Source organism: Chelonia mydas, chromosome 19 (genome assembly GCF_015237465.2).
Source record: "Chelonia mydas isolate rCheMyd1 chromosome 19, rCheMyd1.pri.v2, whole genome shotgun sequence".
NCBI lineage: Eukaryota > Metazoa > Chordata > Testudines > Cheloniidae > Chelonia > Chelonia mydas.
This window is the reverse complement of record NC_051259.2, coordinates 15,168,767-15,181,741: the sequence shown is the minus strand read 5'-3', so window position 1 is coordinate 15,181,741 and position 12,975 is coordinate 15,168,767. Positions and strand designations below refer to the sequence as shown.

The following is a 12,975-nucleotide window of genomic DNA, read 5'->3' as shown; positions in this document are numbered from 1 at the left end:
AGCTGTGAGCCCTTCCATGCCCAGGGAGATTGTGGAAATCTCTTGGCAAGAGTGGTGGCATTTCCCTTATACCTACTTGCATTTGAAGGGACAAGATGGTTCAGGCATTTGGCAATGACACACAAACCCTTCATCTTGCTAGGGTTTTGTAGCTGGTGAGAGAGCACAGGAATCCTGCATTTTCCTGTGCCTCTCTCCTCACCAATTCTAGCAACCTCCTGCTCCTGTGCTACTGTTCCTGCATGTGAACTGGTAAAAATAGTACTCCTGGGGGAATTCTGCGCTACTGTGCATGTGCAGAATTCATGTGTCCTGCAGAATTTTTTTCCAGCAGAAAATGTGAGAAAAAATAATTCTTTGTGTGTGCAGTGGCACAGAATTCCCACAGGAGTAGATGTTCATTACAGCACCCCACCTGCAGAGCCAGGTTAGGACAGACAGAATGGGGCAAATGGGGCTGCTGAGGGGCTCACAGACAGAGTGGGGCAAATGGGGCTCAGAATGGCTAGTGGGGGGGACAGACTGGCATGTGGGCTCAGGAGCTAGTGGGATGACAGTGTTGAGCCAGGGGCTGAATGGGAGTGGAGGTGCAAGGCCACCTGGGAACAGGGGAGGGAGGCTGCGGGGACACATGGGGATGGGGGAGGAGGCTGCAGAGACCCACAGGGATGAAGGGTGTGGCGACAGGGGCAGATGTGCCTTACTGAATGGCAGAGGTTTGGGGTCAGCATGGGGGAGGTTCCTCAACAATCCTGCCCCTTCCCCCCAAAAACCCTGTTCCCTACTTCTCCCACCCACACCCAGCAACCCTCCAGGTTCACTCCAGGCTCCTTCCCTGTCCCCTAGCTCCTCCATTACCCCTGATTCCCCCAAGCCTTTGCACTGTTTCTGACAAGTGCAGGAAATACAGTTCTGTATTGCAATTTAAATGAATTACTCAAAGTCCTGTATTAATATGTCTAGTAAGGAATATATTTGTCAAAAAAAACAAAAAAAATCTGTTTTTGTGTCTGTATTGTTACAGACATATTTGCTGACAGATATTTTGAAATAAATTATCAAAATAATTGAAACTGGCATGATTATATTATGGTTATTTTAAAATAAAATGCAGAATTTTGTAGAATTTTAAAATATTGTGTGCAGATTTTTTAATATTTTACCGCAGAATTCCCCCAGGAGTAAAACAGGAGCAAAATGAAACTGACACCCTTCTAGTCAATTCTGCTCTCCACTCCTGCTGCAGGAGCTCTAGGAGCCTGAGCCAAAGTCCACTGAAGTCAAGGGAAATCTTTCCATTGTTTTCCACAGGCTTTGGCTCAGACCCTACATGCAGGCTCAGCAAAGACCCTAGATGCAACCCAGCCAATGCTGTGGGGCTGGGATCTCCCTCATGTCTGGGAGAGGATCATGAAATACCCACAGGAACAGCTCCCTAAGAGGCAGCCTGCCCTTACAAAAATGGAGCTGACAAATCAAATTTCTACAATTGAGGACATTGAAAGGCAAGTTCTGGTCTATGTTCTTCCTTGATGTCCTGGCAAATTCCAACTTAGGCCTTGTCTACACTAGAAAAGTGCACAGGTTTAATTTATAAAATCAATCTAGTTAAAATGGTGCAAATCCCCAGGATAGATGCAGTTAAAACAGTTTAATGCTTAAATCAGGTTAGCTTGGGTCTGTATGTTACCTGCTTACTTTAGATCCATATAAGCAAGCGATAAAGCACCAGTGCTCTGTTCCTGGCTCTGTCAATGGCCTGCTGTGTGAATTTGGTCAAGTCACCTCATTGCTCTGTGCCTCAGTTTCCCTGTCTTTAAAATGGTGATTGTGAGAGATATGGCAATTTTCTGCATATCCTTGGGAGATCTTATTGAGTTAAGTTTAAGTATTGTTGTATCCATTATATTAAATGCAAAGATTGTGTTTTATTGTGGGCTGGAATTGTATGTAACCTCTCTAGGGGGAAGATGTGATGTCAGGCCTGGGAGTTCAAAGGACTATATCGAAAATGTGCCAGACAAGAATGGAATCTTGGAGGCTATAAGTGTGAAGCAGATTTCCTTGGGAATCCCTAGGGAGATGGTAATGCAAATCCCTCACCTCTGGTTATGCAAAAACCTAGTCTTTTGAAGCTAAGCCCTGAGGAGAGTATCACTGTCTGTAGATCACGTGTTCCCAGAGACTGGAAATGAAAGGCCAGAGCTGTATAATGAAATGGCTAACCTGCTCAGCTGGTGTTCTGGTTCTGAAGCTGAGACAGTTATGAACTTGTAACTATGGGGAAACCCAATTGTGAGTTCTGAAGGACTGACACCTACCAGAGCCCGAGACTGGAGTAGGAGTAGCCTCTGGTAAGATTTTTAGCATGAGTGTAGGTTCTTTTATTGTTTTTAATAATAACAATAATAAGTCTGTAATGCTTTTGCCTTAAGAAGCAATATACTGCTAAGAAAAAGCCTCTGAAGAGAAAACAAAATGCAGACGCTGGCCTTTTAGGCAGTGTGGCTTGCTGGGGATATCACAGCGTAGGCAAGGAACAGTTCAGCCACAAAGAACCCCTAGTTAAGGTGTGAGATGGGAGTCTCTGCCAAAGAGACGTGACAGCTGGGAACCAGAAGCCTAAAGTGGGTGCCCTTGGTAGACCATGGAAGGGAAATACAAGTGTAGTTACTCTGAAACTATGACCGGGATAATAATACTGCACTACTTTGTAAAGCACTTGGAGATCTACTGATGAAAAGGGCTATGTAAGAGCTAAGAATTATTATTATGTTAGCACTTTGTACTGGTTTGAGAAAGCTGATTTTTAAATTTCTAGTATATTCTTATCTAGGCCATGTCTACACTAGCACTTATGTCAGCAAAACTTTTGTCACTCAGGGATGTGAACCCCCCCCCCAGGAATGTAAGTTTTGTCGGCATAAGCGCTCGTGCGCACAGCACTATGTCGGTGGGAGACGCTGCTCATTTAGCTGGTTTGGTTTTGTTGATGGGAGAGCTCTCTCCCGTCGACATAACGTGGCTCCACGAGTGCTCTTACAGCGGCACAGCTGTGTCAGTGCAGCTGTGCTGCTGTAAGCTTGCTAGTGTAGACATGGCCCTAGTATAAGAAGGTATCAGGTGTTACCTTCTGCCTCCCTAAATGCCCCCTGCAGTTGCAAATGATCTTCTTTTCCTGTCCTCAGGTGTTGTGCAGCATTGAGTTAAATAGCTGCTGCCTCTCATCCCAGATGTGTCTGAATTCCAGTGATGGGTGGAGGAATCCTCATAAACAGCCTGTGTATCGCTTCCCAAAGTGCTTTGGGAACTTTCCATGTGAAAGGCAGTGGGGGCAAGGCCTGGTCTACACTAGAAAAGTTATACTGCTATAATTATGTTGGTTAGGGATGTGATTTTTACTGGTTTACTACAGCTATATGGTATAAATGTGCTGAACTAGAATAAGTTATACTGGTATAAGCACTTTTACACTGGTGTAGCTGTATGCACACTTGGGTTGTTTTTTGTGTTTTTTTGGTCACTTCAACTATACCTGTATAGCTAAAGTGGCAAAACAGTTTAGTGTAGGCAGGCAAGCCTTATGGGCTTGTCTACACTGGCAACGTTAAAGGGCTGCCGTGCCAGCACTTTAACATGGCTTGTGTGGTCGCGGCAGAGCGCTGGGAGAGAGCTCTCCCAGTGCTCTAAAAAACCCACCTCCACGAGGGGCATAGCTACCAGCACGGCTCCTGCTCTGGTACACTGTCCACACTGGTGCTTTATAGCACTGAAACTTGCTGCACTCAGGAGGGTGTTTTTTTCACAGCCCTGAGCGAGAAAGTTGCAGCACTGTAAATTGCCAGTGTAGACAAGCCCTAAGTCTTATAACAGGAGCAACTATTTTCACAATGATACTGTTATCAATAGCATTTAGGAACCATCAATGACTACTTTAATAGTGTAGGTTGGAGTCACAGTTATCTCACAGTTAACCTGAGAGAGGCAGGTTGTGTCAGAACTGGCTTTAGTCCGGCAGCCGTTCTGGTCAACCTTGCTTAAGGGGTCCATACAAGGAAAATTACTAAGAAAATGATAATGATAGTAATAATTTTAATCAAATATTTCATTTTAGAATCATTATAAATGGTTACTAGTGTTCTTTCTCATTCAGTCTACACCTGAATGTCCTAATATGAGTACTACAGGTCACTGCTTGCCATTGTTGTTTTCAGCTGCAAATGCTGAAGCTGATTTTGTCAGGTCCTTGCAATCCACCACACCTCTCCGGCATGCGAAGCATATATTACATCCACATCTCATACATTTACAAGGTACACATACATCACTCTCTCAGGAGCATTTGATTAACTTCAAAATATTTGGAGGAGGAAGAACAACATTGTCTGGTACAGTTTTGGGGAACATAGATTTGGAACTGTCATTGTATATCCATCCATACTGCAGCGGATCAGGGTATGGTGTATCTGGATCCAAACCACTTTTACACACACGTGCCTGAAGTTGTGCTCATTTTGTGTTTCCCATAAATGCTTCTGTTGTTGGTAGTAGGGAGCTGAGCTTTGGTGTTGATGTGGTACCTTTGCCAATTTTCACTGCCCATGGTTTCTGCTGACTGACATGGTGGTACGGTTTGATTGTCTGTAGCACACAACCATGAATTTGGTTGCCTGTTCAATGACATCAGGCATTGTTGCACTGATGTTATCCAGCAGAGAGTATCCAGCTCACAGAATCTGAGGAGGGATCTGATAGCTGTTTTCAAATATGTCAAGCACCGTTATAAAGAGGACGGTGATCAATTGTTCTCCATGTCCACTGAAGGTAGAATAAGAAGTAATGAGCTTAATCTGCAACAAGGGAGATTTAGGTCAGATATTAGAAAATACTTTCTAACTGTATTCAGAGTAACAGCCGTGTTAGTCTGTATTCACAAAAAGAAAAGGAGTACTTGTGGCACCTTAGAGACTAACCAATTTATTTGAGCATAAACTTTCGTGAGCTACAGCTCACTTCATCGGCAGTATGCATCCGATGAAGTGAGCTGTAGCTCACGAAAGCTTATGCTCAAATAAATTGGTTAGTCGCTAAGGTGCCACAAGTACTCCTTTTCTTTTTTCTAACTGTAAGGGTAGTTAAGCTCTGGAATAGGCTTCCAAGGATGGTTGTGGAATCCCCATCATTGGAGGTTTTTAAGAACTGGTTGGACAAACACCTGTCCTGATGGTTTAGGTTTACTTGGTCCTGCCAAAGCGCAGGGGGCTGGACTGGGTGACTTTTTGAGGTCCCTTCCAGCCCAGGATTTCTGTGATTCTATGAAATACCATTTTGATCACTTTCACTTTTCCCCCAGTATAGTTGGTTTCTTCTGTTGACTGTGTGAGCTTTTCACCCACCAGCAGGAGTGGGAAAACATTTTTAATAGGAAAATGAAATTGTAAAGCCACAAAAAATTGCAGGAGACTCAGGGTAGGAGTAGTATCTGAACTTATGTTTACCTTTTTTTTTGGAAAATTAGACGAATTCAAATTGACTGTCCCCGTTTAACGTGCACATGCAATCATACGAACTACAAGTCCCAGCATGCAGTGATCTATTGTAATAGCAACAACCTAAACCTGGATTCGGGAAGAGCATGGCATGCTGGGATCTGTAGTCCCCACTGGCTCTATCTCTGTATTGACGCTGAGGGACACATTGCAGACAACTGTGCGTTGTTTGTCTCAGAAGTGATGGGCTTATATCTCACATACTGAGTATGCAGTATTAGTATGCTATACTATATATAATCCTTTATATTTTTCCCTATCTTGTTATCAGTGATCTAGATTAAGTCTTTTTCTTTGGCTTTATTAGATGGGCCATTTATGAACTGGATATTTCTCATTCACACCAGAGAAATGAGACACAGGTTGTTTCAAGGGATCAGTCTGTAGAAACTTTGGGACAGGGACTGTAACTTCTTACATAGCACCTAGCACAATGGAGCTCTGAGCCTGACTGGGGTTTTGGCTATGTTTAAGAGAGCACAGAAAGAGTTTACAGTAGGAATTGAAGAAAGTTTTCAGGCAGCGTGTGCAAGAAGCTTAGCTCTGTAACTGTCCTGTGGATAAATAGAAGATTTTGCCTCTAGGTCAGGACTTAGTTACAAATTGGTGGGAGACTGGCTAGGAATTTGGTACAACAGCCTCTGCTTTTCCCTATCCTATGTATCCTATTCTGGGAAGAAGCATCATCAAAGCACATGACTGGGGGTTAGGAGATCTGGGATCTATTCCCAGTTTTGCCACACACTTAGGCCCTGACCCTGCAAAAACATACACACATGCTTAACATTGCTCCCATGAGCAGTCTGACTGAAATAAATAGAAATGCTTGATAACAATAATGAATTATTTTGTATTGCAGTAGTAGCACCCCACCCATGGACCTAGACTCCAATGTGCTTGGTGCTGTACAAACACTGAACAAAAATATGGTTCCCAGTCCCAAAGAGCTTACAATCTATGTACTCGTGGTGGTAAAGTTAAGTACATGCAAAGTTTTTGTAGGATCAGGGTCTTTGCAACCCTAGTCACTTTGGCCCAGATCTGCAAATGTATTTAGGTGCTAACTTTCATTGATTTCAATTTGAGGTAGGTGCCTAAATACCTCTGAGGATCTGGCCCTTTCTTTTTCTGTGCCTTATGAAATAGGGATAATAATATTTATCAACAACATGGGGGTATCATGTAGCTTAATTAATTATAATGTAATTAAAATGCTTTGAGATTGCTGAATGCAGGGGACTATAGAAAGGAACTTTATAGTTTGCAGTGGTGCATACTGCAATATCCCTGTTGTTGTGTAACACTTTTGGTTTTTATTAAAATAAGAGCTCAGTCTTAGCTGGAGAGAATTGATATGTGTTTTTTGTGTGATATTCGACACTCTGCAAATATGGATCTCTCAGCTGGAGAGGATCAGTTTGGTTTATACATTGCCAACCCCAAGTGTTCAAAAATTGTGAGTCAGGACCCCCCAAAATCATAAGATTTTAAAAAAAGGGTTCTTTTTATTTATCTTCTGGTTCCTGAGTCTTTAGGTTAGGTTCAGGTCATGTTTTCAATCTTTTTTTCTACAACTGTGAGGAATAGGAACTTAGTTTTTAAACGTTGAAAGCTGAGATGGTCACCTAATAACATCATTCCTGGAGCAGGGGCTTTAAAAATCTCACACCGAAATATCATGCGGTGTTGTGTATTGGGTAGATCAACTTAGTCAGGGTGTGTGTAAAACCCATTTGGGTGTGTATAAGGCTGGGACGCCAGTCAGGGTGTACATATGGTGTAAGGGAGCCTGTTGGGGTGTGTGCATATGGCGTCAGGGTATGTGCATGCGGTGGATGAGCTCATCCGGGTGCGTGTTCAGGATTGGGTTCCTCGGCGTATCTGTGCAACGCTAGCCCTCTGTCTTGCTTACGGGCATGCGGACGAACTGCCTTGGATCTGGGCTTGTGTTTAACACAGACAGCTGCCCAGGAGAGAGGGCCCAGGGCCCAGTCTAGCTGAGCCCCAGCACAGGAGCTGATGCTGCGCTGGTTGCCACCCAGCCTGGAGCAGGGACAAGGAGGCTCAGCAGCAAGCCGGGCCTGCCTAGCCATCCCATGATGCATCGCGCCGTCCCAGTGCCCAGTGGGCCGCCATGTTGTCGGAGTGAAAGGCAGGGGGAGAGGCAGCCAGCGAGAGGCCTGGGGGGGGCTGAGATCCAGCTTCATCCTACCGCTCCGCCCGTGAGTATCCGGACTGGACCGGGACTAAATTGGGTCCCACACCCCAGGGGACCAGTCGGTGGGGTCATATTGAGGTTAGGGGCTCGAGGTGGGGGTTGATGCGGCCCCGAAAGGCAGCCCCCGCCGGTCGCTGTGCCTGGGTCTCTCCTCTCGCTCTGTTCCTTGTACATGTTTTGGAGTCAGAGCAAGGCCCCTATTGTTATCAAAGGAAGGAGGGAGGGGGAGTGGGGAGGTGCAGGGGGCCCCATAACGTGTCCTAAATCCCTCCACTCCCCCCCCACAAACTCCATTAACCCTTATTCTTGGGTCCCTGTGAAGTTGAGGTAATCCCCTGCCCTGATCCTCCTGGGGGGAGAAGAAATCATCCTTATTTTGGGGGGTGCAGGGGGTGGGTTCAAGCTATTTTGGTTTAAAAAAATAATACCCGACTGGGGGTTCTTCTCGGCATGTAATTCATCGTGTACATTTTAACCTGGCTGTACGGCGTCGCCGGGGGGGGGGCGGAAGGGGGGGAATTCAGTAAATGTGATAAATAGCGTCCAAACCATTCGTAGCTTGTACACAGTTCAGATTCCTATCAGCAGGAATTGCTGGGAAACTGTGTGTGCGTGTGTGTGTATTTATATGTGTGTGTGTGTGTGTAATGTATATAAGATATACCTGGGATTTCTGGAGGTGCATGCATTTAATTCTGAAAAATAAAAAAGTGATCCATTTTTATTGTCATAAGTGTCCCAGTATTCCTACGGTTTGTGTTTTATCTCTGTAATGGTTGGGATTTTTTGTGTGTGTAAGCCCTGTTGTTTTTTTGGTGTGTGAGAGTCTGTAAGAGAAGGTCTTTATCATTTCAAGTGGAAGGGAATAAAACACACACAATACTTTCCGATGTGCTATAAGTACATAGTACTGTTCTCTCTTCGTGCTTACTCCCTCTGTAGTATTTGTGTTGGATCATTTTTAATTAAACAGTTTTGTTTTGAAGAGAACAACATTGGAACTTGTTCTTTACCCCACACTGAGAGAAACTCCCATTTTCATTTTTTTCTGTTCAGTGCTTAATAACTTGGTTCCAAGTAGAAATTTTATTAAGCAGATCATGAGTGAGGAATTTCCTTTTACTGAGAGGGTGGGTGGTTTAGCATTTGTCTTATGACGTGTTTTAATGCTGGTTTAAGAAGTTTAGTGGGTTATCAATTTACCCACTTCCTGCTGTGTCTCCTTAGGTTTTAATGAAAATGTGAACTTTTACGTTTTTGTACACCAGATGCCTCTTAAACAATGGGTAGGCGGCTTTGATTCGTAGTCTAACTTTAGGAATCTGTAAAGGCCTCTATTTTTCCATAGTTTAATTTTGCAAAATACATTTCATGTCCATTCCAATTTTTAAAATACTACTGCAAACTTTTTTTTAAATCAGAGCGCTTGGAGATCAGTTATTGAGTTCTGAATTTATTAGTAGTAGTTATGCTACATGCAGAATACAGCTATTTTTTTCTAAGGCCATCGCTTCTTGTAGTTAGAATTTGTTTAGCTATGTCCCCAAAGTTATGTTGCTTACAGACAGGAAATTACATGCAGTCTTATGGTAATGATAACATAAAACATCTCGTTTACCAGCGTGTGTGTGTGTAAGGGGAAAGAAACGTATGTTAATAGTAATTTCACTCTGGCAATCCCTTTTTGTAATGTCCTATAGGAGGCTGTTTATTTTGTAAATGAATAACGCTCATGGGAAACTCTTTATATGGAAAATACAGAAAGAGTTTGAAAAGTAAAAGAGATTGAGTAGCTATAAGACACTTGCAGTGATATGAGTTGCAGCTGCTGGTTAGTTAACCAGTATGTGTTGTGTAGGTGACTTAACATATTTCTGATGCTCTGTATGCTTTGAATGACAGTATTCAGCTGTGTGCTACATTTATCGCAACATTTCTGTTAAAACATATCTCAGAACTAAACTTGAACTTCCCATCATGCTTTTTTCCCCCCTTTGCTCTTTTTCAAAATGTCTCCTGTGCCAAGTTTTCTGTTCTGACTTGGGATTGCCATGTCCATGTTAAATGAAAGAGGAGGTTTCTGAGAATACAGACAGTTGTACAGAACGTAATAATGCTCTTGTTAGCTCTTGACTGGGATTTTCTAGTGTCAAGAGAATAATAATTTTATAACACTTTCTCCTCCCCGGTGAGATTTGAGGGAGCAAGTGACAGCCCCTCAGATGTGGGAAAGATAAAGCTTGATCACCCCTTAACTTCAGGAGTGGTGATGGAACCTCTAAAAGGTATTTTATGTAAATGTAAATATGTAGCAGGCTGGGGCTAAAGAAGGAGCAGGTCTCAAACATAGAAAAGGGCAGGTCCCTTCCCCATTAAAAGCTTTGAAAATCAGGATGCTGCATTTCTCCGTGTCGTGTGGGGTATCACTTAGGTCATTAAGGGAAATCCCTCAATTGGGCCACAACTGCCAAACCTTTTATTGTTACTTCTCAACTATGTGCTATTATCTATCATGGCCGTAATAGAAAATGATGGCATGTTAGTTTGTTAGAGCATTTGGAAAGTTTTGTGTAATATGGACGTTTTTAAAGGAAAAATTAAAAGGGGATCACTGTCTCTGAGTGATTAAATCCCCGGTAACTTGCTCTAACTGGGTGGGGAGGGAATGGGACTGCAGACGACAAAATTTTGTGAATAAGGAAATTAAGTTGGACATTAATGCTGCAAAGATTTATGCACATGCTTAACTTTGTGCTGTGAGTAGTCCCATTGATTTCAGTGGGGATATTCACAGTGCATAAAAAGAAAAGGAGTACTTGTGGCACCTTAGAGACTAACCAATTTATTTGAGCATAAGCTTTCGTGAGCTACAGCTCACTTCATCGGATGCATCCGCTGAAGTGAGCTTAGCTCACGAAAGCCTATGCTCAAATAAACTGGTTAGTCTCTAAGGTGCCACAAGTACTCCTTTTCTTTTTGCTAATACAGACTAACACGGCTGTTACTCTGAAACCTGTCACAGTGCATAAAGTTATTCACATATGTGAATCTTTGAAGCATTGGGACCATGGGAAGGTTGGGGGGCGGGTTGTGCGTGTGTTTAAGACTGCCTCACAATATATTTTTCCATTTATTTTGACAGGCATTAGTTCAGTTTTAGTTATCCATAACATTACCCCAGAGTACCTAAGTACTTTGCCATCGTCATCACAGTATGAGTCCCTTATAAGAAATTAATGATAGAAATAATCTGTCTTTCTTCTTCCTTCTGTAGGAGAGTTTGATTCATTTAGTTTTTTTTATTTGTTTGCTTTGTGTGTGAGTAGAACTTACTATAGGAAAGCTAAATAGTGTATGCTGGTAAAAGAGTATCTTGTAAAAATAATAAAGCTTTAGTAATGAGACCTCACTATAGTGCTATATTTGAGAAGTGGAATGAGACTACTAGGTTTTGTGGTAAGATTTACATCAAAGTTAGAACCAATGAGGTTTTGCTAAATAAATTTATTTATGTCTGTACACCTCTTTGAACATGTAAAGTGGTGTGCATAAGTGCAAAGTAACCTGTTTACATTGCTCTAGAAAAAAAAAAAAAAAGAAAAACTTAAGGAGAGGGGAAAAAATCCTATTACTGAAGTTTCTATATTCAGATTCCGCTAACAGATGAATAAGAGAAAAAACACTTCACATTGGTAGGGAAAATCTAGGTGATTTTTGAGCAAAATTAAGATTTCTGTTTGTTGCCATCTTGCACTCCAGTGCAGTTATGAAGTTGTTCCTGAAAGTCACTTGTAGAATTTGATGGTTATTAAAAAGTAGTGTGATGAAAAGAGGAGATAAAGGTTCCCTTCAGAGCCCACAGAACTGTTCGCAGGTTTGGGCCAAAGTTTTCAGTCAAGATATGCTAGGGAGAGCCATATCATGAATGTGGAAGTTGACTTCCTGCATGATGGTATGCAGTTGTGATGATAATGAATGAGGGGCAAATTCTGCTGTCAGTCCATCTTTGTTAACTATTCATGATATTTGTGGGTTTGCAGTTGGGTGACCAGGGCAATAATTGACACGAAGTTTAGAAGTCCGAGGTCTGTTTAGCATTTTTAATAGTGCATGAATTTCTTCTGACTTAAATACCTGATTGTGTATATATATTTTTTAATGGGGTGGGAATTACATAAAGAAAAAAAAAAAACACTTTTTCTATCAAGGTGTATAGAATCTTCTGTGGTATCACTGTCCGTGTTGGATTATTGATCTTTTTGCTTTCACAAAACAAAAAAGGCTTACCATAGCAGCATGAAATCAGTATTTCATACTGTATCAGAACATTTTGGAGATAGTGATTTATTAACTGATTAGCAATATTATTTACCCACTTATTGTCATAGTATTCTGGTCGCTGTGTGGGATGGATTCTCTTTTTTGCTTTGTTTGCTATGCTAGATAGTTTCTACGGTCAGAGTTTAGTTTTTTTCTCTTCCATCAGTAACTGAATTGAGGCTGTCAGCTGATCTAGCTCTGGAACATTCTGTTGGTGTCCCAGTCACTAAGAAGTTAGCTGCTTTTTCTTCAGGGAATCTCCCATAAGTATGTGCGTATATCTTACTGTCTCATGGCCAAAGCCAGCCTTAGTGTTTGCAACACAGTGCAAGTTATGTTTGGGGCATGACTAATAGCATGTGTACAAATAATATTTTAGGTTTGAATTTGAAAAACTGGCTGATTTAAGGTTTTTTTTTTTTTTTTTTTTTTTTGGTTTATCTAACTATTGGATTAGTAATCTAGTAGTATTTACATGCAAATGACAGATTCTGTAGCAGAACTCCCATTAATATAGAAGTTTATAAACATTAATGTTGTATTTTGAATTCCATTACATGCCCCAGGTTTTTCTCCCCGAGAAGTTTTCGGTGCTCAATTTTAGATTAAACTGAGACAAAATTTTAGTGTGCTGACCACACAAGAAATTTCACTTGCACAACTTGGTGGTCTGATTCCAAGAACAGGCAACTGTGAATATCTTAGCTGTATTGGCAGCATCTTGTAGAATTAACTGTTGTTTTGGCTAGTGTGTATTTTTAATATATTTTACTGAAATGAAGTTTGTTAAATTTAGCTTTCTGAGATATGGGTCAGTTGTGACTAACAGGAAAGCATAAACATGTCAAAAGAAGTAAAGATTTTTTTCTTGATGTAGGCAATGTGTGC

The 12,975-nt window shown here is 41.8% G+C and overlaps 1 protein-coding gene across 14 annotated transcripts in view; it reads left to right on the top strand.

Annotated features, from left to right (window-relative positions):
• The first annotated feature begins 7,455 nt into the window (after positions 1 to 7,455).
• The window catches only part of PUM1 (pumilio RNA binding family member 1), a 135,420-nt gene continuing 129,900 nt past the window's right edge, over positions 7,456 to 12,975 (top strand). For 6 of the 14 annotated variants that reach the window (XM_043532004.1, XM_037882041.2, XM_037882045.2 and 3 more), the window contains exon 1: positions 7,627 to 7,771. The gene's annotated coding sequence lies outside the window, so the exon portion shown is untranslated. Of the gene's footprint in view, positions 7,772 to 12,253; positions 12,359 to 12,975 lie in introns of all 14 variants that reach the window. The other 8 variants (XM_043532008.1, XM_043532007.1, XM_043532005.1 and 5 more) reach the window with 7 other exon arrangements.